Source organism: Megascapheus bottae, chromosome 14 (assembly GCF_031878675.1).
Source record: "Megascapheus bottae isolate mThoBot1 chromosome 14, mThoBot2.hap1, whole genome shotgun sequence".
Classification (NCBI taxonomy): Eukaryota; Metazoa; Chordata; class Mammalia; order Rodentia; family Geomyidae; genus Megascapheus; species Megascapheus bottae.
In genome coordinates, this window is record NC_143522.1 from 26,118,599 (window position 1) to 26,143,299 (window position 24,701).

The 24,701-nt window shown below is 43.0% G+C and overlaps 1 protein-coding gene across 3 annotated transcripts in view; it reads right to left on the bottom strand.

The window, feature by feature from the left end:
- Nucleotides 1-21,699, bottom strand: part of Dicer1 (dicer 1, ribonuclease III) — a 67,075-nt gene extending 45,376 nt beyond the window's left edge. For 2 of the 3 annotated variants that reach the window (XM_090344771.1, XM_090344769.1), the window contains exons 1-3: nt 21,380-21,698; nt 8,135-8,200; nt 7,175-7,275 (exon numbers count right to left, since the gene is read on the bottom strand). The gene's annotated coding sequence lies outside the window, so the exon portion shown is untranslated. Of the gene's footprint in view, nt 1-7,174; nt 7,276-8,134; nt 8,201-21,379 lie in introns of all 3 variants that reach the window. The other variant, XM_090344772.1, reaches the window with a different exon arrangement.
- Between the last annotated feature and the right edge of the window lie 3,002 nt (nt 21,700-24,701).

Sequence of the window (24,701 nt, forward strand, 5' to 3'; positions counted from 1 at the left end):
CTCTGTAATTCTCACGTTTTACTCCCACAAATGAATTTCATTATGCAAAATAACAAAACTTAAAAATTTGTGTCTTTTAATCTAAATTGCCTAATCAGAACAGAGGGCTAGGGCTTCAAGTCTGAGTAGAAAGTTAGTTACCAACTTCCCTTACTTGTCCCTCAATACACATTTTCTCCCTTCAAAGCTTTGCAGTGCATCCAGCTATTACTCTGTAAAACTGGAAAGTATCCAGCTCTTTGTTCCCTGAAAACCAAAAGATCTGGCTCTTCCTGACATGTTGAATTTACAACCAGCTACAAAATGGGGTTAAGTTGCTGTATCTAATCCAACAAGCAGTCTCAAGAAGATTCTCTTTATGTCATGTGTAGGTCCAACACCAATTTCAGAGATTACTTCACTGGAGCAGAACTCGGCATCCAGCTACTTCGGAGTGCTGTGACAAGGCAATCCTCTCTGATCCTCTACTCCCAACACTGAGCATCTCGGCAAGCAGCAAACTGTTATTCTTATGCCCCTTCTCAGAAGAAGGATACATACAAAGTATGGCAGAATACTTCACAAGAAACGATGAACTATTATTTTCCCTGGATCAAAGAACCTATGTTCCTCATGAGAAGTAATCTGCTCATTTCAACAGAACCAAAGCCTTTCACCCCACACCTGGCATCCACATTTCCCGGTTTCTCAGGACTGAAAGGCTCATAGCACTGGCTGCTTTTTCTCAGCACAGCTGCCAGGAAGCTCTGTGGGGAAGTCTAGTTCATGGTGACTTCAGGTTTGGTGAACAGACTACCCTGAAGGTCCAGGACTAAGGCAGGTCAGCCATTTCCTGACTTTGGCCACCCCGCACCATTCTCAAGGTGCTGATCAACTTCACCTCCATGGGTGTGCGCTGGCTGGAACTGTTTGCCCTCAGGCCTGACCCCCTCACTTCTCACTCAGCACACACACTGAACCAGATCCATGATGGAGCAGAAGAAGTCTGAGCCCTCGGCAAGGAACACAGAAAGGAGGGAGAAAGGGGGGAGAAAGGGCCACAGGGCAGATGATAGCACACTTTCCCGCTCCTGTGTCCCAGTATGTCCAAGCACCAGCAGCACCTTTCCTGCTATGACTGCCCCTTTTCTTCTCAGCTAAGGACAAGAATTAATTCCAGAAAAATACTCCTCAAAAACAAAGAGAAGAAAATACTATTGTTTGAAAGAGGGACAGTATTTGTTATCATTTCAATGTTATAAAGTGCAAATGAACAAAGTATGAAAATGTTCTAGATTTTAAAAGGCCTTAAGAGGCATGAGTGTGAAAACCACACCTAATACTTGACCGCAGTCTGCATTTTGCAGGGAAGGAGAACAGTATCATAAAAGGACATTTTTCAAGGTAACACTGGCTGTTTTAAAGATGAAGAGAGCAGTGTTTTGGTATAGACGTATGTGCACAGGAAACATCTCTGCATGTAACTTCTGTTTTCTGGTGTGGTGTGGTGTGGGTGATGAATCTACTATTCAACACACACACAGCATTAGTAAGCAGGCCCACATGTTGTATGCTAGACTCTGGAGTCAAACGCATACCAACTCAAATTCTGTACCCTTTCATCAAACATCACTCCTTTCCCCACTCTACTGCCCTTGGTAACCGTCCCTCTATTCCGCAGGTATGGTTTCAAAACCTTACATTGCTGGTCTTTCTGTGTCTGGCTTATCTCATTTCCATGTTCATCTATGTCCTTCCTTTTCAGGGCCAATATTCCAGTCTGTCTCTTGACAGACTCCTCAGCTGTTTCATTATCTTGGCTACTGTGATCAATGCTACATTATACATGCAAATGCAAGTACCTCTCGGAAACCAGTCTCATTCATAAAGGACATTATTGAAAACATTTTTAAAACTAGGTCTGGAAGCATGGGTCACAAGATCAAGACCCTGCTGGGCGCTGGTGGCTCACATCTGTAATTCTAGCTACTCAGTAGGCTGAGATCTGAAGCTAGCAGTTCAAAGCCAGCCCGGGCACTAAAGTCCATGAGATTCTTATCTCCAATTAACCACCAGAAAACTGGAAGTGGTGCGGTGGCTCAAGAGCTGAAGAGCTCAGGAACAGCACCCAGGCCCAGAGCTCAAGTCCCATGACCAACCAAAAAAAAAAAAAACAAAACAAAACATCAAGACCCTGAGTTGGAATCCCAGGAGAGGAAGGAGAAAAAAAAAAATCAAACAAATATCCCTGTTGGTAAGACAGTGTTGGTAACGGAACTGAATCTTAGTCAAAGAATACCTTTATTCCTAGGAGATATATACTATATTGTATAGGAATAAAGGGCCATAACTATGTAACTTACTCTCTAATGATTCAGAAAAAGAAGCTACATGCAGAATTACTCAGAGCAAGAGAAAAAAGTGGAGACGGAAGAAATAGGCAAGGAGAGGAAGAGAGAAGGCAACAGAAAAGGAAGAATGGGAGAGCAATATTGGAAAAGCAGATGAGGTCAGATGTCCTATTGTTGTCCTATTCTATTCTTACAACATAGATTTTTTTTTTCACTCTTATTCCTGTGCTTGTATCCACTTGTCTGTTGACAAGACATACTGTTGTTTCAATATCCTGGTTATTATGAATAATAATGATGAACTAATAAAAATTCAAATAACAGTATCCCTTTGAGATCTGTTCTTACTCACAAAGGATTCTTTAGTCCCCTGTTCAAATCCATATGGTCATAGAAATAACTACTCATTACCGGGCACCAGTGGCTCACCATCTGTAATCCTCCCTGTTCATAAAACTGAGACCTGAGTATTGTGGTGTGAAGCCATTCCTGGCAGAAAAGTCTTATCTGGAGATTCTTATCTCCAGTTAATTACTAAAAAGTTGGAAGTGGAGCTATGACTCAAGTGGTAGAGTGCTAGCCTTGAACACAAAAACTCAGGGACAGCACCCAGACCCTGAGTTCAAGTCCCAGGATTGGTGCCAATAAATAAATAAAATAAAATAGAATTTTAAAAAGGAAGAAAGAGGGGGAAGGAAAGGGAAAGGAAGGGAAGAAGGAAAAGAGACAACTCATGCCTTATGTATCCAGAGGCATCACCTCAGTTGACTTTGTCACGGTCTCAAACACCCACTTTGTAAAAGAAGTACAAAGTAATAAGAATTCTCCACTCTGTGTATTCTCAGTCCAACAGCAAGCCGCTGAAGTTGTCAAAGATCCAGTTTCTAGATTTCTGCTATCTGCCAATCATCCAAATCTAAGCCAGTGGCACATGATTCTCTCTGGGCTAGAAGAACTGGTCTATGCTAATCCAATGGCCAGGATTTTCATTTGATGGTTGAGAAAACAACTTCCCTTATGAACACAGGTCAGAAAATAGCTCCATTTGCTGTTGAAATTACACTACCATCATAAAAAGGACCTACGCTTAGGATGAAACTAGCACTGTAAATAACATAAATAAAGAAAATGGGGCTAGGAGTGGTACAGTGTTCGCTTAGCATGCATGAAGCCCTAAGTTTGATTCCTCGGTACCACATACACAGAAAAAGCCAGACATGGTGTCATTGCCCAAGTGGTAGAACGCTAGCCTTGAGAAATCCCAAGGATAGTGCCCAGGCCCTGAGTTTAAGCCCCAGGACTGACAAAGAAAGAAAAGAAAACAAAAGAAAAGAAAAGAGAAAAGGAAGGAAGGAAGGAAGGAAGGAAGGAAGGAAGGAAGGAAGGAAGGAAGGAAGGAAGGAAGGAAGGAGTAAAAACCATAAACTGCCGGATCTTGCCAACCTCCAAGGTCCACCTTAACATTGGCCTTGAAAATGACATGAGCTAAGCAGGGCACAATGGCTAACACCTGTAATCCCAGCTACTCAGGCTGAGATCTGAGGATCGAGGTTCAAAGCCAGCCCGGGTACTACAAAGCCCATAAGACTCTTATCCCCAATTAACGTCTAGAAAAGTGGCTCAAGGGTGGGGCAGTAGCCTTGAGCTGAAGAGCTCAGGGGCAGCGCCCAGGCCCAGAGTTCAAACCCCATGACCAAAGAAAAAGAAGAAAATGACATTAGCTAATAAATTCCCTTACTACCCAAGGTAACCGAAGTAGAAATTTCTGCAACTCAAGAACAAATGTAATCCAAATGATACTCTAAGTCATTATTATCACTTCCTATAAAAGGTCTTAAGTAGAAAAAAGAGAGAAAAGAAAAGAAGAAAAAAAAAGGACAGAGGAAAAGAAAAAGGGAAGCCAGGAATGAGAAAACAAAAGCTACCGTACCAGAAAAAGAGATAAACATGGAAGTAGCCCCATAGCCTGACCACAGGAGTCCTGTACAGCTGCTGTACAGCTTCGTCTACAGAACATCCTGTGTCCAAAGCCACTCATACAGTACCAGATTTGACCTGATGAGGGTTTTGATTTTTTTTTTCCCACTTTTCTGCGTTAGGTCATTTCTTAAACTCAAAGGCTTACTTCAGAAATAAACAGGAGAAATCTGGACAGTTTTCCCTCTCTAGTAAATCAAGAGAAGAAATGACTCTAATTTGAAAATAAAATACTAAGAGCACCAAGGCAAACAGGCTGGCCAGGGAAGTTGGTCCAAATTCTAGAGACAAACAACAAACCCTGCACCCCACTGCTCCTCAGCCCAGCTGGTACAGGGCCTGAGAACCCAGAAGCGCAGGTTAACTTACTGACCACCCAGGTACACAGCCTGAGAGCAGAGCAGCTGCAAATTAACTTGCTGACTGCCAGGACTATGCTACTCACACCTCAAAACACATAAGCCATTTCCCCTAAGGAACAAGACATTCCTCATACCTTTCCTCACCCCTCCCCCCCCCCCCCCCCCCCACACACACAGAGCAGTTTTGAGGAAAGGGCAGGTGATTAGCTACTAAGAATCAATTTGAAAATGAAATAGAGGGAAACATCAAACAACAATTAAAGTATACAGGAAATAGAAACAATGTTGTAAAAGGAAATGTGAATGTAGCAAAACAGAAAGGAAACATGTAAGTTATGATCAAAAGCCACCAATTCTATCAGATTTCCAAAAAGTGCGTAAGTGGTACAAGGAACTACTAGAAGGGAATTTGTAGAAAAGAATGCTATTAAAATAGGGAATTCAAATACATCCCTTTGAGATCATATGGTCCCAAAGGATGCTTTGAATACTACCATGTCCTGCTCATAATTTCATAACCCCTGCAACCTCTATCCTCTCTCAAGATCATCTGCTCATCTTACCAGAGTCCTTGCTACAGCACCATTTATCTCTATATCACAAATCATCGTCAGCTACAGGCCTAATACTCCCTAACTGACCACCCAAAAATGCTCATATCTATATTTTAAATTTTATGTGCTAAATCCCATTCACTAACCTATAAACCAAAGTATACTCCTGCAATTTTACAACAATTCTTACTCAGATAATTTCTTTAAAATGCCTTCGGGAGTTTGGCTTAGTGGTAGAGTGCTTGCCTAGCATTCACAAAAACTGGAGTTCAATTCCTCGGTACCACATAGAAAAAAGCCAGAAGTGGTGCTGTGGCTCAAGTGGTAAAACTCTAGCCTTGAAAAGTCCAAGGAAAGTGCTCAGGCCCTGAGCTCAAGCCCAGGACTGGCAATAAATAAATAACTAAATAAAATGTCTACTCTTGCTTTAAAAACAATCCATTACACTAGGACATCATTGAGTATAGGAGCTATGCCTTACGTTTAGCCTATCACTCACTACACTGAACCAGTCAGAACATGATAAACAAAAAAATGCAGGTTTAGGCTGAATGCAGTGGCTAGTCCATGCAGGTAATCTAAATTTGTTGAAGAGACAGGAAAATCATGGTTTGAAGTAGGTCTAGGCAAAAAAAAAAAAAAATATGTAAGTAAAACCTCTCAAATAGTAAGCTAAACATAGTAAGGCACACCTGTAATGCCAGCTAAATAGGAGTTGTAGGTAGGAGGATCAGTCTGAGGCTAACTCCTGGCAAAACGCACAAGACTCTAAATCTAAAAAATGCCTAAATCAAAAAACACTGGAGGCATGGTAACTCAAACCCCAGTAATGGGGTGGGGGGGAGGAAGGAAGCACATATGTAGAAAGAAAACATCACCTGAATGACACAAATAGATTTTACTTCCCTTTCATAATTTACATCGTTTTACATTTACTCATATAGACCCACAAACACATTTTATTGGAACACAGGCTCCCATCTCATTCTTCCATCTCAAATTTCCCATTGTAATCTTCCATATATACATGTAAATTAAACCAGTAAGTGAATATCTACACTGTAATGTACTGTGCAGACTCACTAGACAGCTCTATATGTATTTCTAATTGATTTAGAAATACACATTTACCTCCCTCCTAATAGCCCTGACAGGTGGGTACAGCGAAGAGGATTTTTTTTTTCTTTTTTTGTCAGTCATGGGGCTTTAACTCTTGGCCTGGGCGCCGTCCCTGACCTCTTCAGCTCAAGACTACTGCCCTACCCCTGGAGCCACAGTGCCACTTCGGTTAATTGGAGATAAGGACTTTAGTGCCTGGGCTAGTTTTGAACCACAATCCTCATATCTCAGCCTCCTAAGTGAGTAGCTAGGATTACAGGTAATGAACTACCATGCCTAGCTCAAAGAGGGTTTTTTATAAGGAAATGGAAGGCAATAGTTTAACGCCCTCCATCATTTCAATATGATACGTGCTTTCAATATATATACTTTCCATCAAGAAAAAGCAAACTTAAAATGTTTAAATCAACAGGTAATCTAATAATGTAATAATAGAAATGTATGATATTTCTAATTCAACATTCTTTGAAACTTTCAACAGATCTCTTTTAACTTGCCCTTAGTGAAAAGTCCTGAATTCCTGCTGGTAGTAAAAGTTTCACAGATGGACTGACTGGTTAACTGCTCTGGCAGTCAGTTTTGGTGACTGTTTTTCCAATGTAGGTTTTAAGTTTCTGATTAAGTAATTTATAGTCATGAAACCAATGAGGCTGTCTCACAGCATCTACAGACTGTCCACTCATAAATATAAAACAGAGCAACTGTTTAGCATGCGCAAGGCCTTGGTTTGCCATCTTCAGTGCCACAAAAACAAGACAAAACAAACAAAAAGAGAAATAACACACACAAATAAACTCTTTCTCCTTGTACACATGGTAAGACACCGCTTTACCGTTTTAGTGTTTGAGGGCTCTGTGTTGCTGTTGTCTGAACTGCATTTTGACATTGTGATAGCAGATTATTGGAAAATCACAGCATGCCCAAGCTTCTGCTCTAAAAATAAATGCAAAAATAGTCAAGTATAAGACTTCTATAAACTGAATACACACACCAAAGAACCCACTGAGATGAAGAGCTAAATAAAAGGCCATTATTTTGCATCAAATTTCAAACAAAAGACACCATATCTTACCCTAACACAAAGAACAAGAGAATAAGCTGCAACAATCTTCCAGAGAAACTATCAAGGGAGGATTTCAAATAGAATACAAAGAACTCAAAAAAAATACATTTTCAAAGATTATACTTTATTGAGCTTTAGAAATAAGAAAAATTTAAAGTATTATGCATTATTCCTATATTTACATTTACAAAAGATATAAAGAAGGAAACCAGTAGGAGTACCTGGCTGAAAATCCAAATAATCAGGTAATAATCTCATACATGCATGAAATCCAACAACAATCAAAATTTTAAAAAGTTCTAAATCTACTCTATAGGCTCTCTTATAGAATTATTAGTTTATAGACTAAAAAAGATCACGAACATAGTTCATGTTAGTGCTGAGGAGAAATTTCAATTGGGAGTGCCTCTCCTAGGTGAGATTACAGAGTATTCCTGTGAAAAAGTGGTGGTCTGTTAGCCATGAAGCAGACTTTTGCCCTTTTGCCTCTGCTCACTGGCTTCCTGTCCTTGCTGAACCACCAGAAGTTTAGGAGGATATATGCATCAGTAGTGCTCTCCTCTTACCTAGGTACTCCTAGCCCTTGACATTATTACCGATGAAAGGTTCTCACTTCACACACCAAGTATCCTCGTATGATCTTAACAGATCAGACTGGGATACTCTTCACAATACTTTAGTGTGTATATATATATATATATATATACACACACACATATATATATTTACCTCAAAATGCTGATTCTAAGTTCTTTCAGAGTTTCCAAGACTGTATTAATTCATACCCTAGGTAACCTAAAAACAATCAGAGAGAATATTTTAGAAGAGACAATTCATTCTTTAAAAACCAACCTTCAGAAGTTGACTACTTAACCAATTTTCATATTTACTTTATCAGGACTAATACCTCTTAAAAAATAATTTATCAACTAGGACAAGAAGATGGTACACATTTCTGAAAAGGCTGTTGTTTAAAACTAGTATTGCATTATATGGATAGAGGAAAAAGAACTTGTTAGTACAATCCAGTTCCATACACAGGAAAACTCTTGGCATTAAACACTCCTGGCTTTAAAAATACTTTGCAAACACACACAATATTAGCTGCCATGCTTCAAAGGATACAGCTTCCCATCTCCCAGCATGTCCATATGCAGCAACTAAGTTAGCTACCCCATCAAGAGTCATTTGACTTAAATCCATTCTGTATTGTCCCTTGGTAAAAGGCAAAGACCATGAACACCAACATGACTTGGCATATCTTACTCTGGATTATTCACTAACCACTATTAAATTATCCAATTGTTTTCCTAGGCAGTAAAATTTATATATTAGAAAGATAATATGGCATGTATAACAGTGATTTATTCAGTTGGTAAATACAAGGTCAACATGATTTTCTAATTTTTATTCATAACCATGCCTTATATTACAAACCTGCAGATACTGTTATCATGGGTTCCTTTACGATAACTCTGGGGGCTGGGAGTTTAGCATCGTGGTAGAGTGCCTAGCATACACAAAGACCCAGGTTCGATTCCTTGGTACCACATACATAGAAAAAAAAGTCAGAAATGGGGCTGAGGCTCAAATGGTAGAGCTCTAGCCTTGAGAGAGCCCAAGGACAGTGCTCAGGCCCTGAGCTCAAGTCCAGGAATGGAGGAAAAAAAATAAAATAAAATCACTCTGAAATAGAGAAGCAACCTACCTAATGCTAAGTTATGGCTAAGTTTTAACACAAGCCATCAGACAACTCATTTAGCATCTAAATGAAGTAGTGTTGTGTATCTTAAAAGACCAGTAACAAGAACCTTACAATATGGAGCTCAAAAGCAAACAGCTTGCTAGTATGAATGTTCAAAATGAATTAGCAGAAATTTCTAATTCATGTATTTCAGTATGTATCAAAGTTTCTGATACAAGTAATTTCCAAATATTATGACTAGATTACAGCCTATCCTCAAAAAGTCCCATAGTAAGAGAAACACACACACACACACACACACACACACACACACCATGAACACTGTGACTAGTAGCATACGCCTTCCTGTTGGAAGTGAGGGAAAGAAAACTCTCTCCCCTTTCCTTTTCGATAATTTCTTCCTCCTTCCCCTTCAGTGTGGTCTGGTCTCACAATTCTAGAGGGTATCTTCAAGTACCAGGAAGGTGATACCACATTTCCCACTAGCACAGGATGGGCCTAATTTGTTATGGGACTCCAGACTGTAAAACCTGCCACTGGAAGATTCTAGTCAGCAATTGTATCTGACAGTGGGGATATAATGATTACAACCACAATGAGAATTACAAGGAAAGAGCCTTTTAAAATGAAGTGGGGAGGCCATAATGCCAGCTTGCTGCTAAGGCATGAAAAGGGCAGGACATTTTTATTACAGTGAGACCAAGACAATGTCTTAGTTCAACTCTAAAGAAGAGATCTGGGGGTGTGGCTTGGTAGTAGAAGAATATTCACCCAATTTCATTTTCCTTAAACCTTTCTACATTTAAACTTATCCTACAATTCAGAAATGTATTGTTTTTAGAACTGAGGAATAAACTTCCAAGTTGTGAGTATCTTTGTGAAAACAACAGTTTCTAAAGATATGACTCTTGGTGAGTCAATAAAAAAACTTCCTCAAGTTGGTAGATGGCTTAAATAGTATTATACAGTGCCTGCTAAGTAAGTATGAGTTCAAATCCATATTGCCACAAAAAAAGAAAGAAAATTTAAAAAGAAAGCTCCCCTCCTAAACCACTAAATGGCAAATTACTCAACATCTGTCATGTAAACTACCAATTCACAATCCTGTCCACATACTCCTCTATGAACCCAACCAACTTCTGGGGTTTTCTAAACCTGTAACATGAAATGTTATTATGTTTAGATTTCAACATAATCATGCCTAAAATTAGATCTGTCCGAAAGTGAAGATGCACTTAAGTCAAATACCATTTTAACAAATTCCATCCATCAAAATCTCCACATGGAAAAGAGCTCCATATGGAGATAATTTATTTTATATATATTAAAAAAATGGGCCCAGCACTATGGCTCCCACCTGTAATCTTAGGTAGTCAGGAGGCTGAGCTATGAGGATCATAGTTCAAAGCCTGCTCAAGCAGGAAAGTCCAAAACACTTTTATCTCAAATTAACCACCAGAAAATTAGAAATGGTGCTATGGCTCAAAATGGTAGAGTACTAGCCTTGAGCAAATGATTGCAGAGATAGCACCCAGGCCTTAAGTTCAAGGCTCATTCATTATCACCACCACCACCACCAAATATCCCCACAGGAAAACAGTACCACTGTCCTCCTCCCTCCAGTGAGTCACAATGATGCAGACTGGCCAGTTTTGTTCTGAGAGAGGTTAAGTACCTAACACATCACCAGCTTTCATGGTAGTTTTTAGGGTTAACACAATTCCATGTCGATCTACCTCACTCCTCAGCAACAAATTGTAGAATTTTTATTGAATTTGTGACTGTCCTGTGCTCATCTTTTGCACCAAACAAATATCCACATGGAAAAGAAATTCCATTTTCTGTACATTAAGATAGTATAATGAGAAAAATACTGAGAAAAATACTAACAAAGAATGATCATGAAAGAACATGAACCTAGAGATGATCTAAACATTTGCTGGCTGTAGAGTTGCAAACTTGTCATCCCATTTCACAGAAGCTCAAATAGAAGATGGTGGTGTTAGAGTCCAGTTAGGAAGTCTGAAAGATTATCCATTGAAGGGAAGCTAGATATGGCAGCTCATACCTGTGATCCCATTAAGCCACAAGACCTAAAGCAGGCTGATCACAGTTTAGATGCACACTATTTTCTAAGTAAACCCTATCCTAAAAATAACCAGCAAAACCCAGCATAGCTCAATGGGATCACACCAGCCTAGCAGGCTTAAGACCCTGAGTTCAAACCTTAGAACTGCCAAATTAATTATTTCTGGAAAAACTATCCATGTGGAATAAATGTAGGCAGAATGACAGAAACATCATCATCACACTAGTGAATAAGACAAGTATCATTAACAGATACCAAAACTACTGAATAAAGATGACAAAAATTTTAAATAGTCTGGAAGTCTCCCTGCACAGATTGCTTAAATAGTTACAATAAAAATTGGTGTTTTTCCACTATTTTACACAGTAGAAAAACCAGGAAACTCAAGTCAAAGTGACAAAGATCATCTCTATGAAAACTAAATGGTGGAGTGTGGGACAAACATGGCATCAGTGGTGCTGGCACTGAGGATACAAGCAGCTGTGCAGAATAAATGAATGAATGAATGAATGAATGAATGAGCAGATGCGTGAAACCAGATGGAAAACTTGATTTTTGCTGTAGCAGCTGTTTACATCATGGCATCATCTACAGTGAGGAGAGAGATGGAGAGCAGGAAGGTAAGTTACAGCTCTTACTGTTAGATATGCATCCAAGAAAACTGGTGGTAGCTCCAAAAACCTCGGTGGAAAATCACCAGGCAAACACTATGGCATCAAGAAAATAGAAGGTCACTATGTGCATGCTGGCAACACCATTGGGACTCAGCTCCATTTCTGCTGGCACCCAGGTGCTCATGTGGGGCTGGGGAAGAAGGACCTGTATGCCCTGGAAAAAGGAATAGTCCGCTACACTAAAGAGGTGTATGTGCCCAACTCCAACAAGTTGGAAGCCGTGGATATGGTCACCAGGCTGCCCAAGGGTGCTGTGCTCTACAAGACCTTTGTCCATGTGGTTCCTGCCAAACCTGAGGGGACCTTCAAACTGGTAGCCATGCTCTGAAGTCTTGAAGCCTTTGGGCAAAGACTGGAGCCCAGGTGATAGGAGAGGGTGACATCAGAAATCAAGGGTTAAGGTGACAACAAGCTGCCAAGGGAAAGTCTGTTGGATGGTGGCTGTGGGGACTCTGAAATGCTGGGATACCCTAGGAGGTCTGAAGCTCAATAAAGCTGGCTGGATCCCCAGTGTGTATTGGGGACAAACCTAAAAAAAAAAGAAAAAGAAAAAAACTAAATGGCATATACCTCATGAAATCTTCCTGACACATGTATAAAATCTAATCATGAGGAAACATAAAAAACAAATCTAGTCAGGCGCCAGTGGCTCACACCTGTAATTCTAGCTACTCAGGAGGCTGAGATCTGAGGACCATGGTTCAAAGCCAGCCAGGGCAGGGAAGTCCGTGAGACTCTTATCTCCAATTAACCACCAGAAAACAGGAAGTGGTGCTGTGGCTCAAAATGGTAAAGCAGTAGCCTTGAGCTGAAGAGCTCAGGGACAATGCCCAGGCCCAGAATTTGAGCCCCACAACTGACACCCCTCACCCCTTCCCAAAAATTCAAGGTTCATTGTACAAAACAGTTGGCTTGTACTTTTCCAAAATGTCAGCATTATTAAAAACAAAAGATTCAACTTCCAGAGTAAGAGGAAAAAGGTGACCTGACAGCTAAATCAATACAAAATCCTGGACTAGGTCTGCACAACTTCCTCTTTCAACAAAATAGAAAGTATTATTATAAGAGAAATTATTATTATATACACAGTAAAAAAAATCACATAAACTTATACTACAGAAACTACAATGGCGACTCCTTATAAGCATTTTTGCCAGAGCATTTGTTGTTTAAACAAAGCACAACTTGTATAGTGTGTGTGTGTGTGCGTGTGTTCTCTAAGGTTAAACACTGGCAGCATTTCTTTGTCCACTGAAAATACATCAACTATCAAATTAGTTTTAAAAACTAAAAGTATGTTACTCTTTTTGTGTATTTATCTGTATTGCAAACTCATACACATTTCTAAAGAGCACTTAAGAAAATCACTTACGTCCCAGTTCTTAGCCCAAGTATAGTCTCAAAAGGTCCTAGAAGCATCAGATGTTCTGCAACAGAAAGCTAGGGGTTTACATAAACTTCGTAAACTCTCCTTCAGAGGCCTGTCATATGTCAGTGGAAATTCTGTCTTATAAACATATGGCCAAGGAAAGTGCTGTTCTGCAGTGTCTTCACATATTTTATCCATGAGGGTTGGAATCTAAAGTGCTCATGATACATAGCAATAAAGAATCAGTCCTGTTAGTTCTATTGGTAAGACATTCCCACTGCTTGAAATCCAGCTCAGTGTTACTTCTCTTTCCACATGGCACTTCGTTACCACCTTAGGTTGTTGTTATTTTTATCCAGAGAATTCTGCCTTGTCCTTATAGTATTCTAATGCTGACTGGTCTAGGATTACTTGAGAGTATTATATAACACATAAATGAAGAATGAGAATTTAAGGTTTCCTTTTTAGTCTCCCTTTTAATGTGTAGATACACAATAGGCATAATTCTGAAAAATAGGTAGTAGCAGTAGAGTGGTATACACAAAATATAATAAACATGTAAAATGTCAATCTGAGATGCCTACCCATGGGTTTCTCAGTGAATTCCTTTTCTTTTGCCATACTGAGAAGACGGAAAGTTTTAAAGGATTCTGCCAGATTCTCATAAGCTAGCAAACTAGGGCTGGAGACAGAAAATTCACTTGTTGCTTCCAGATCTGATCAACCCAGGCAATGTGGGTCTCATCCCACACTGTCTGCCCAGAACATCATAGGACCCCACCTTGCTCACTATTTTCCATATTCAGACTACTTTCTGTGCATGAAACAGAGGTGTCCCTGAATTCTATAGACACTCCAGAAATTACTGACTGGGCCAGGAATTTGGGCTAGTGGTAGAATGCTTGCCTAGCATGCAGGAAGATCTGGGTTCAGTTCCTTGGTACCACATACATGGAAAAAAGCTGGGAGTGGTGCTGAGACTCAAGTAGTAGAGCTCTAGCCTTGAGAAAATCCAAGGACAGTGCTCAGGCCCTGAGCTCAAACCCAGGACTGCCCCCCCCCCAAAAAATGCTGGACATGATGCTGTGGCTCAAGTAGCAAAGCTCTAGCCTTGAGAAAGCCCAAAGACAGTGCCCAGGCCCTGGGTTCATGCCCCAAGACTGGCATATATATATATATATATACACATACACACATGTATATATGTGTGTGTATATATATGTATATATGTATACATATGACTTTTTTATTATACTTCTGAAAAAATTAAAACCAAGTCTAAAATAAATAAATACATAGATTTAAAGAGCATGAAAAAAAAAGTCTAGAACAGTCCAAGGTAAGTTGTCCTTGAACATAAAATTGAATTCAGTAAGTTCAAACTAAAATAAAACATAGGCTTTTTTTCAGGGGGAGAGACAAGTCAGTGTCTCATTATATAACCTAAATTGGTCTTGAACTACTGACCAGCTTCAGCCTCCTAAGTGCTATGATTATCAATGGACACAACCAAGCCCAACTTGAACACAGAAGTCTTAATCATGGCTTATTTTTTGCTGTTGGTTCAGTTCTATCAATGACTTCTACCTCTGGATTATCTGGAATTTATATATTTTACGGTGCTAGGATCAAAACCATAGTTAGGCAAAGATCTACCACTAAACTACATCCCTAGGCCCCAAAAGGCATTTTTTTTTTTGGTGGGTCATGGGGCTTGAACTCTGACTGGGTGCTGTCCTTGAGCTCTTCAGTTCAAGGCTACCGCCCTACCCCTAGGCCTGGGCCTTGTCCCTAACATCTTCAGCTCAAGGCTACTGCCCTACTCTTGAGCCAAGCCCCATTTTCTAGAGGCTAATTGGAGATAAAGAGTCTCAGGTTCTTTTGTGCCCGGGCTGGCTTTGAACCTTGATCCTCAGATCTGTCTCCTGAGTAGCTAGGATTACAGGTGTGAGCTACTGTGCCTGGCCCAAAAGGCAATTTTTAAGCTAAAATCTTTCTTGTTATGAGTCAAACATAGCATTTCCCAACATTCTAGATGAATTAACTGATTTATTTTCTAATCATAAGAGAACTTTTTTCAAATATGTTTGTAAACACATTTGCTTTTTTTTTTTTTTTGCCAGTCCTGAGCCTTGAACTCAGGGTCTGAGCACTGCCCTTGGGCTTTCTCAAGACTAGAGTGCTACCACTTGAGCCTCAGCACCACTTCCAGCTTTTTTTTATGTATATGGTACTGAGGAATCAAACCTCTGTTTTGCTAGGCAAGCACTCTACCACTAGGCCAAACTCCCGGCCTAACATATTTGCTTTTATAATATATTTAAGCTGTCAAGAAATCAACAGCCAGAAGCGAGTGACTCCTACCTGTAATCCTAGCTACTCAAGAGGCAGAGATCTGAGGGTCATGGTTCAAAGCCAGTCAGGGTAGGAAAGGCTGTGAGACTCTTATCTCCAATTAACTACCAAAAGGTCAAAAATGGTGCTGTGACTCAGTGGTAGAGCCCTAGTCTACCCCTCAGGGACAGTGATGGCTCACAGACAGCACCCAACCTCTGAGGTGAAGCACCAGGACTCACAGAAGAAAAAAAAAATGGAGCTGGGCCACATAAACAACAAAAAGTCTACAATTCCAATAACTCTCCAATTGTTACAACCACTGTGGCTCGTGATTCTTACCACCTCTTTATTTATAACATTTCTATGCAGTCACATATATATTCCAGATGGAGAAAGAGCAAGTGGCAACTTAGAGTAGCAATACTCTTTCTAAAAGTGATAATATGCAAGCACAATTTTATTCTACACAACTGTGTTAGGCTCCAAAAGCTTCAAAAAGTATTATAAAGATAACTAATGTAATTAGGCACTGCCAGTAAGCCAGGCACTGTCCTGACAGTGGATACGCAGGAACGCTTTATTCTCATTCTTCTCCTACTCCAGCCAGGAGCACTAATGTCACTGTAAACCTCAAAACCCAGAACCCTGAGGCCCAACTTGAGCCTGTCACATTTTATTTCTGGTAACAGTCATGCTGACATTCTCAGACAATGTTTTGTGGCATAGACTCTAATAGTGTGTAAGTGGTGGTTAGCTGAGTACCAACAATTTTAGGTAAATGGGAAAGCTGTTCTGTACTTGGGATTTAACAATATCTTTCTTACATGATCCCCAATCTTCCATTTCATTTGCTACACCTCAAAAGTAATGTCTTCTCTCTGTCTTCCCTGGTTTATAGTGTTACCAGACCCACCTAGCAGTCCGGCTATTTAGACCAACAGACAGCCATTACCAGAAAGAACCCATACTCTCTATTCAGTTCACTGCCGGATAGATGGTTATTCTGGCATCAAAGCCTGGCTGAGTAGTGCCTACTTGTGGTTCATGATCCCTCTCCCCGTAAACCCCAACAATGAGAGCTGGGCTGCTTTGCCATACCCTCCCCACTATGGACTAAAACCAAAGCTGAAGTTTTGCTCAAGTATTTCTTCTCATAGGCCACTTGAAAGACAAACTCATTCCACTCCACTCGAACCAAGTACAGCTACCTCATTATGCTTTTTCATTATGTCTGAAGCTTTTATCCAGGTTCTCCACAACTGCATGTGAAAAGTATTTCTGGCATCTACAAGATGATCATACATTCTCCACATTGCTGTTATTTTAAGCATACATTAATTAATCTTCTTAACAAAGAAATGTCTCCTCTTAATTGGCACACTTCCTCTCATTAATCAATGCCAATTAGAATTAGTCTTATTTCCTCTTTCACTTTAGCAAATTAAAACAAAAGGAAGTTTAATTACATGTGGGTCCTAAGTTATTCTTGCCCTAAGCTCCTTATTAAATTCTCTACTTCCACACCACAGGTCACGAATCTTCACTAGCAATTTTTTTTTTGGGGGGGGGCAGGCTGTGGGGCTTGAATTGTGGGTCTGAGCTTTGTCCCTGGGCTCTTTAGCTCAAGGCTACCACCCTATCTCTAGTGCCTCAGTGCCACTTCCCATTTTTTCTAGTGGTTAATTGAAGATAAGAGTCTCTTGGACTTTAGTGCCTGGGCAGGCTTTGAACTGTGATCTCAGCCTCTTGAGTAGCTAAGATTACAGGTGTATGCCACCACACCGGCTTCACTGGTATTGTTGGTTTTGTTTTTGTTTTGTTTTGTTTTTGGTGGGTCATGGAGCTTGAACTCGGCCTGGGCACTGTCCCTGAGCTCTTTAGCTCAAAGCTACCGCCCTACCCTCGAGCCAAGCCCCACTTCTCGTTTTCTAGAGATTAATTAGAGATAAGAGTCTCAGGTCCTTTTGTGTCCCAGCTGGCTTTGAACCGTGATCCTCAGATCTCAGCCTCCTGAGTAGCTAGGATTACAGGCATGAGCCACTTAACCCTGCTTCAGTGGTATTTTTGTGGTCTTCTAAAGAGCAAGTTATAAAGTATTAAATAGTTGTCTCTGCAGAGAGATTCCTGCCAGAAATTATTAAGAAGTGAAAATTGGGTTTGGTGAATATCAATGAATCAGAAAATAAGGATGAAAAGGTCCAATCCCACAGGCTCAGAAGGGAGAATATTAAGGAAGATTACACTGTGCTTGAGAAGGCCTGCAGAGAACCCTGTCTGTCACAGCTAGAATAGTATACATATGGCATGTAAGAGGAGCTAAAGTCTAGACTGCCCAATAAAGCAGAGGAAAAGGTAAAATAAATCATGTAGCTCCAACTTTCTATTAAAAAAATGTTAAAGAGAGACCTCACCAGTTCCTTCCTCTGGCATTCATCAGAGCATATCACTCTATGTTTGCTAGATTGGATGAATTCAGTCATATACAGAGCAAGACATGTGATTGAAACCAGGACCACTTTTTAAGAGAAATTCCTAGTTTTCAAAAGGGCTTTAGTCTTTTATTAACACACAGGAACTGTTGGTAGCATTAAAGTCAGAAGAATCTTGAGAAAACTTACAGTGCAGTATAAGTCCTGAGTCTAGTGTTTTGATGATCAAGACACAATCTGACCACTTTGGGGTCTATCAAGAAGAGAAGCAGGGACTTGAATGGACATTGTGTATCTATGTTCCCAGTACCCACCCTCCCACAGCAGTCAAGAGAAAGGTCAAGTGGCCACTGACGTATGAATGATGAACAGAAAAGGCACCTACAGAAACTCCTCCATCTCCACCAGGTCAGGAGTCAAGAAACTCATGTGATAAACCTATCCTACCAAACTCCCTGGCTTAGCAAGTAAGTATATGCTGCAGTTTGGTTTGTAGGCCCTTGTGATCATGTGACTGACCTAGGACTTATCATTCCTCACAGTGGCAGGCCAGGAAAGGATCATATCTGAAGGATCCAAATCTGAATTCTATACTGCTAAAAATTAAGTCATTCTACATTAGGGATCAGATGGGAATATCACTCAGTCTTCAAAAGAAGGAACGTAACATGCTATGAATTAATGAACCCTGAAGGCAAGTTGAACTGAAAAGGACAATGCTAGAGCAGTAAGATTCATAGAGAAGAGAAACAAAATAGAAGTTGCATAGGGTGGAGCACAGTGAGAGAGGAGCTTAATGTTAATGGGTAAACTTTTAATTAGGGAAGAAGAAAAAGGATGTGAAATTACTTAATATTAAGTGGATTGTATTGTAGCTTAAAATGGCTAAAGTTATCATGTATACTTACTATATTAAAAAAAATAATAAATGTAGGGGCCAGGAGCATGGCCTAGTGTAGAGTGCTTGCCCAGCATCCATAAAGCCCTGCATTTGATTCCTCGGTAACACATACACAGAAAGGCCAGAAGTGGTGCTGTGGCTCAAGGGGTAGAGCACTAGCCTTGAGAATGCCCAAGGACAGTGCCTGAGTTCAAGGCCCAGGACTGGCCGAGAGAGAGCGAGAGAGCGAGAGAGCGAGAGAGCGAGAGAGCGAGAGAGCGAGAATGAGAGAGGTTGTGAAGTATTCAGATAAGCCACCTCGAAGAGAACACCTGAGGGTAGACAGAGCTTCACTCACTTCCCAGAAACTGAACACTTGAACACTGCATAGGTTTTCCCCTGGGATGTCCACAGTGCACAGACTGTGCCAGAAGACTCTGAGATCAAGCCATGCTTCAGTGTGGCTCTGCCACATTCCGGACTCAGGGCCATGACCGCTTTGTCACATTTAGGAGGCCATGGAGTAAGAATGGATATAAAGGGCCTGACATGTCTTAGTATACAGTAATGAGGCACTTACTGTTTCTCTTGTCTCTCTGCTCAGGTGAGCATGTTAAGATCACAGAGAGACTGTCTACCAATACCTGCTCCCCCAAATGAAACAAGTAGAGAATAAAACATCCTCATGCGGTGTTACACTCCCTAGAAATTTACACTCCACTGCAAGTACCACCTATCACATAATGCCACAATGTCACTACTAAGTAAGAATTGTGAGCCACTAAATGTCTTCTAAAGAAAATGTCAATAAAAAATCAGCAGCAGAACTGCCTATCTGTACAGATAACACACAGAACCAACATGCAGAGCCATGGGCGCACTCCTAAGACCTGACCTGCAGCAATGATGGTGACATGGGAAAGAAATCCTTACTAAAATCATGTCAAGAACAAGTCTCCTGACCCCAAATTAAAATGGACTACCTCGGTTTTTCCTAAAACACGTCAGTTCCACAAGGAAATCTATAAACTTAGCATTACCTGGCAACCACATTAAAAGCAATGTTGTTATTGAGTTTTGCATAATGTACTCTAAGCGAAGTTTAAAAGAATATGTGGATATATGTGGACATATATATATATACATATATAATATCTATAAAATACAGAGTGCCACAGGAAGCCAAACAGACTGATTATTCCAGAACCCAGTTTTCAAAGATTAATAATGTCAAAAGTTACTATTTGTTAGGAGAATTCATCTTTCAATAAATTATGTGAGCTCTTGGTTAAGGTAGGTATTTTTACTCAGAAGACTTAATATTTATGTTAATACATTTCTAGCTTACTTAACCCTTGTTTTAGAGCACATTAGGGTGGGAGGGGTGGAGAATGGCTTAAGTGTTAGGCCACCTGACTAGCAAGCAAGAGGTTCTGAGTTCAAACCCTAGCATTGCTTCCCCCCCCCCCAAAAAAGCTGCATTTTCTGAAACCTTTTTTTTTCCAAGCTGCCCAAACTCTTGAGCGCTCTTCCATTGTCTCCTGCACCTGAAAACAAGCTACCAGGGACAACTACCAATCAGAACTGTAAAGATTCAGCCACACTTTCTAATCAGATGAAGGTTTTCAAAGTCTGACCACTTGGGAGAACAAGACTTGTCGCGTCTGACAGTAACTTACTCCTTGAACCCCACAGAAAGGGGGACCGGAGTGTGTGTGGGGGGGTCATCAATTCATCCAATATTTTGCAGACCTTCAAGATACAAGTTCTGTCCTGCAGGCAACATCCCCAGCGCGGCTCTTCCTGGCTGGACGGTCCACATTCTTCCGGCGCGCTAACCCAAACGCACTGATTTTTCCCACCTCCCCCCCACACACATTTAAAAGCTTGGGAAAGGTTCCTTTTTTGCAAGGTCCCAGCACAAAAACATCCGAGGGGAGGGGGCAAAAGATGGCCTCGGCCAACCGCCCCCCCCCCGGGGGGCCAGATCTGGTCACCTGCCAGGAAACACACGGTTCTTCCACGGAGGGGACCCGAGACGAGCGCCGCGCCGCCTGCCCCGCGCCCGCCTCGGCCTTCCATCGGCGTCCACCGGGTCCAGGGCAGGCCCACACCGCGGCTCTGGGGACTCCGGTCCGGCGCGCACGCGCCGGGTGTCCGTGCGCCAGAGCCCCATCTGTCAAACACCGGGTCCGGTCCGGGCGGGGTGGCGGTGCGGACGCGGTCCTCCCTCCCTGCGAGGAGCACCGGCGCCCGCGCCCGGAACGGCGGAATCGAGCGGCCCCGGTCCGCAGGCCGCGCGGCGCTGCCCGGGCCCGCAGGCCGAGCCGCCCGCCCTCCAGGGCTCCGGGGCTCCGCCGGTCCCGAGTCGGCGTCGCGGCCTGCGGCGGGCCCCGCGCAGCCCGACCCCGGGCGCCCACGCGGGCCTCGCCGGAGGCGGAGCCGCCCCGGCCTCGGACACAAAGCCGGCCCCGCGGGGAAGCCGCCTCACCTGCAGCACGGGCGCCGCGGGCCTTCCAGAACCATCCGGACCCCGCTCCGGCGCGCGCGTCACAGCCCAGGCCTCCCGGTGCCGCCCGGCGCCGCCGCCGCCGCCGCCATTTCCTGCCGCTCGTCGTCGCCACGCTCCCGCTGTCAGGTTACTCCATTCACCTGGGCCCCGGGAGCAGCCCGCGCCGCGCCGCGCCGCGCCTCGACCCCTCCCGCCGGCGCCTGCGGAGACTGCGCAGCGCCCGGCTCGCCCGCAGCCCGCGCTCGGCCCGCGGCGACGGCGCACACGCGCTTGGAGAATCCCACCGAGCCGCCAACCCGGCTCCGCGCCCCGACGCTCCGCTCGCCCCGCGGCCGCATGAGAGCGGGCCTGCGATTGGACAGCGCGCCGCGGTGAAAGGTTAAACCCGGGACGCTGGCCACTGAGGAGCCGGGACACAGCAGGCGTGGGCCGGAGGCCGAGGCGGCGTTTGCGGCCCAGCGCGGAGACGCCGCGGCTCGCGCGACCCGGCGTCCTGGCGGCGGCGCCGGCTGGGCCGGGCCTTCTCTACCGGCCCTTGAGCTCGCCCGCAGCCGTGACGTTACCCGCTGGCACCCAGCCTTGGCTGTAATCGTTCTCCGAAGAGTTGGGCCCTGCGTTGCCTCTCGCGTCTCCCGCGCTCGCCGCGCCGGCCCTGCGCCCGCGGGGAGGCGAGAACCGGGGCAGGAGAGCGGAACTGCGGCCTGGCCGACCCGGGGTGGGGTGGGGGGGACCCGGCCGCCGCGGCCTGGCCGTGCCGGGGGAAACCCGGCCGCCGCGGCCTTGTGGATGGGAAGTGGCGGGCGCAAGGCAGCCCGCCTTGACTTATCCCAAAACACAGGCGTCTCTTCCAGAGGGAGCTGAGCGGTGAAGGACGGGAACAGGTGCTGGCGTCGGCCCGGGAAAGTCAGCTCTCAGGGGCGCTTGTTTGCTGGCTTGCTTTCTTCTTCTTCTTCTTCTTCTTCTTCTTTTTCTTCTTCTTCTTCTTCTTCTTCTTCTTCTTCTTCTTATTATTATTATTATTATTTGTTTTTTTCTTCCAGGGAAGGCAAAATACCCCCCTGACGATCGCTTCCCAAGGCTGGAAGTTGAAGTTTTCCATATACTGGGATCAATCCTAGGTACATTCGTTTTCTTTTCTTTTGCCCAAGTGAATACTTGAAGACTGTCAGCATCCTGTGGCTGGCATATTACCTACCAGTGGACGGGCAGGCCCGCCGGGGGTCCCCTAGACCACCGTCTTTAAACTGGACAACTTGGAAAACTGCAGCGGCTAATAAACTGAGGTTTGAGCTCCAATCTGACCTGGGAGTTGATGTGTGTGAATTTTGGTCATAGATTTATCATAATATATGATAAGGTTCATCTAAGTAGATCCATCATGAGCTAAATAAAATAGGAAAGAAGCCGGAGCCCGTGGCTCACGCATGTAATCCTACCTACTGGGGAGACTGAGATCTGAGGCTCACGGTTGGAAGCCAGTCCAGGCAGGAAAGTCCTTGAGACTGTTATCTCCAAGAAACTCAGGAAAAGCCAGACGTGTGGCTGTGGCTGCAGTGGTAGGATGCTAGCCTTAAGCACAAAGAGGCGTTAAGGACGGCTCCAGGGCCCAGAGTTCAATCTCCAGGACTGGCAAAAATTAAGTAGGAAAGAATGAAAATACTCTGGATGTGTGGCTTGTAGATGAAATACAGGTGTTGGGGTTTTTAGTCCTCGGTCCCTCCTAACCCGCAGGAGGGATAGAGGGAACACACCCTGACCAGGACAAGCTGAGAAAGGAGAGGGCCCACTGACCCACCTGCGTGCCCTCCCTCGCCAGAGGAAATCAGACATGTCAGGGAGACCCAGGCAGGAACTCGTTTATTGAGGAAGTCCATTCAGCTGATATAGGGTGCAGGAGCCTAGCAGCACAAAGGTGGGCAGAGCGGGATGGTCCATGTGTTTACTGTCACTAGAGGTCTCAGCAGAGAGGGATAAAGCAATAACACAGTCATACCCAATGGTAATCAAGTCTCTGCAGAAAGTGATTCACAATACCGATGATACAGCTCAAAATTCATAGGCATGGTGTCATACAGGACAGCTCATTTCTTTGTGTGGTTATCTTACTCAGTGATGCAGATTCATGGGCCAGCCTAACCCTGCACTTGGCTCCCAACACATGGGTAGGCAGTAGCTCTCAGTGAATATATAAAGGGTCTTTGGTAATGATTCTTTTATGATCAGAGTGGTGCTCATAAAGAGTGGGGTGCATTAGAGTACACTGGCAGTGAGAATGCATAAACAGATAAAACTCAGCCCTTCGCCTTGTCATTCCACAATCAAGAATTAAGGTTCTTTATTCTGTAGGTTTATCCAATCTTCATTGGTAACTTTCAAGTAATAGCATGTAAATATAAATAAAGGATATAAAAAATAGTTTCAGTCATCATCCCAAAAGACACAATTGCTAATGCCATAATCCTGAATGTTGAGATGACAAAAGAGTAAAATTACATAATGTCTAAAAATCCCAAAAGATCAAAATCTCAGAAATATAATTTGGGGAAGGATAATTTTTTAAAACATAAAGGCATTTATTTATTTTAGGGGGAGGGGCTCATGGGCCTTGAATTCTGGCCTGGGCACTGTCCATGAGCTCTTCAGCTCAGGCTACTGCCCTACTCTTGAGCCATGCCCCACTTCTTGTTTTCTAGTGATTAATTGGAAATAAGAGTCTCATGTCTTTGTATTGCCTGGGCTGGCTTGAACCATGATCCTCTGATCTCAGCCTCCTGAGTAGCTAGGATTACAGGTGTGAGCCACCATGCCTGAGGTATTTATTTACTTTTTAAAGGGAATTTATAAACATAACACAGGAATACTTCAAAGGCCATGGTACACAAGAAAATAGGCAATAATCACATTTATGTGAGCATAAATCCTCAGAAATACTGGCAGCATTTGCATAGCATAGCATTTTATGAACCTACCATATTCACAAAAAAGGCAAAAAGTAAAATGTATAAAATGTATGAGCATTATAGTGGTTAATATGTGCATATAATCAGTCATTGGATCCCCCAAGAAGCAACCCTAAGTTTCTTTATGATTTAGGACCAGTCAAAGCTTGAATCCCGGGCCGGGAATTTGGCCTAGTGGTAGAGTGCTTGCCTAACATGCATGAAGGCCTGGGGTTCAATTCCTTGGTACCACATACATAGAAAAAGCTGGAACTGCTGCCGAGGCTAAAGTGGTAGAGCTCTAGCCTTGGGAAAGTTCAAAGACAGTGCTCATTTTATTGTAAGGATGTACCATAATTTTC